The following is a 2344-nucleotide window of genomic DNA, read 5'->3' as shown; positions in this document are numbered from 1 at the left end:
CTTCAGCTCTGCCTCTTGCTCCCAGCCCACTGAAACTGGAGGCATCTCTTGGCTCAGAAAGCTGCTGGCTGCTGAGGCTGACAAACCCAAGGTCAGCAAGTAAAATGGCACAGTCCCAGGATTATCAAGCAACATGGCAGGCCACTAATTCAAGTCTGTTAACAGTCCCAAGAGCAGCAGACAACATGGCGGGCCATTGAGATGAAGACTCGGCTACATGCAGGGTCCAAGCATGCCCAAAAGCTCCAGAGCCCTTTCTCAATGCTTCTTCTTATATACTGGGAGCAGACCACCCCCTAAGGCAGCTACTCAGCTGCTCGAAGCAGATTCCACTGTGGAGTTGATTACCAGTCTCATCATGGGGAATAACTACATCCAGCTGCCCAGCCACTCAAAACCAGGCCCAGCCAAGTTGACACCTGACCTTAACCACCACAGGAGACATGAAGTCATGAGACAGTTTGCCAGTGTGCAAATTTAAAACGTTCGGTGTGGACCCCAGCTGGATGCAGGGGTTCCACTTGTGGATGCTATCCTACGGTGCCCTTGCACATGTGGGTGAGAGGCATGCACAGAGAGACTCCCTGCAGCTCCGTTTGTAATGCAAAAGCTGATGTGATGGACTGAATTGTGTCTCCTCCCCAAAAGATATTTGAATCCTCACCCCTGTACCTGTGAATGTGACCCTGTTTAGCAATAGGGGATTTGAAGATGCTGTTAGTTAGGTTAGCATGAGATCATACTTTAGGTGGGGTGGGTCCTGACCCTATATGACTGGTGTCCTCATAAAAGAGAAGATAGACAGACAGGAAGACTGAAGAAAACACCCTGTCATGTTGCAACTGCAAGTCAAGGAATGCCTAGAGCTACCAGAAGCTAGGGGAGAAGCATGGGACAGATTCTCTCTGAGTCCTCAGAAGGAACCAACACAGCCAATAGCCTAATTTGGACGTCTGGCCTCCAGAATGGTGAGACAATAAGTTTCAGTTATTACATAAGCTGCCCAATTTGTGGTATTTTGTTATGCTAGCCCCAGGAAACCAATACAAATGGGAAAACCCTAACTGTCCATCAGTTGGAAACTTACAAAATAAAAGAAGACACATCCATATGCTGTGTGGTGGTTAAGGTTATGCGTCAACTTGGCTGGGCCTGGTTGAGTGGCTGGGCAGCTGGATGGAGTATTCCCCATGATGAGACTGGTAATCAACTCCATGGTGTGATCTACTGTGAGCAGCTGAGTAGCTGCCTTAGGGATGTAGTCTGCTTCCTTTATATAAGGAGAAACCTTAGGGATAGTCTCTAGCATATGGCACGCTTGGACTCTGCATGTAGCCAAGTCGTTTGTTGTTCAGGAGCCTGCTATGCTCTGCTGACCTTGGGACTTTCAATGGACTTGAATTAATGGCCTGCCATGTGGTTTGGTAACATCAGGACTGTGCCATTTTATTTGTCCACCTTGGGCTTGTTAGCCTCAGCAGCAAGTAGCTGCCTGAGTGAAGAGATGCCTCTAGCTTCAGTGGGCCGGGAGCAAGAGGCAGAGCTGAAGCCCAAGGTTGAGGGGCTTTCACACAGCCCCTAGAGCCTGGCACTTTGAACTCGGACTTCTAGCCTCCCGAACTGTAAGAGAATAAACTCCTGTGTGTTCAAGCCATCCCATTTGTGGTATTTTCTTGTCAGAGTGGCACTAGGTAACTAGAACATGGTGAAATACAATGCAGTTCTAAATAGTGAGGTCTGGAATTTTACCAAACATTTGTGGAAGTGACTCCATTTCTTATTAAAATTTTCCAAAAAATAGAAGAGGAGGGAATACTTCCTAACTCATTCTGTAAGTTAGCATTTTCCTAACACCAGGCCTGACAATAAAACCACAGACCAACAAATAGATGCAATAATCCTCAATAAGATACTAGAAAACTGAACCCAAAAGCATATTAAAAGGATTATCCACCATGACCAAGTGGGATTTAGCCGAGCCATGTAAGTAAGCGTGGTTCAACATCAGAAAATCAACCAGTGACACGTCCACAGAACACAGGAGAAGAAACACATGAGGACCGCAACTGATGCAGAAAAAGCATCTGACAAAATCCAACACCCGTTCGTAACAAAAGCCACTCAATAAGCTAGAAATAGAAGGGAAATTCCTCAATCTGACAAAGGGGAGTTATGGAAAACACACAGTGAACATCACACTGAATGGATCAAGACTAAGAGCTTTTCCCTTATGATCAGGATCAAGTCAAGGAAGCCCTCTCTCATCACTGCTATTCAAGACCAGACTGGAAGTCCTGTTGTTGTTGTTATGTGCCATCAAGTCGGACCCGATTCATAGCGACCC

General features: G+C 46.5%; 1 protein-coding gene across 1 annotated transcript in view; it reads right to left on the bottom strand.

Moving 5' to 3' along the window:
* LOC103191872 (lipopolysaccharide binding protein) overlaps window positions 1-2344 on the bottom strand; it is a 30912-nt gene that overhangs the window by 12686 nt on the left and 15882 nt on the right. The window lies entirely within an intron of this gene.

This window comes from Orycteropus afer, unplaced genomic scaffold (assembly GCF_000298275.1).
Source record: "Orycteropus afer afer isolate SDZICR_OR568_19922 unplaced genomic scaffold, OryAfe1.0 scaffold00020, whole genome shotgun sequence".
NCBI lineage: Eukaryota > Metazoa > Chordata > Mammalia > Tubulidentata > Orycteropodidae > Orycteropus > Orycteropus afer.
The sequence above is the reverse complement of the archived record's forward strand: the minus strand, read 5'-3'. Positions and strand labels throughout refer to the sequence as shown.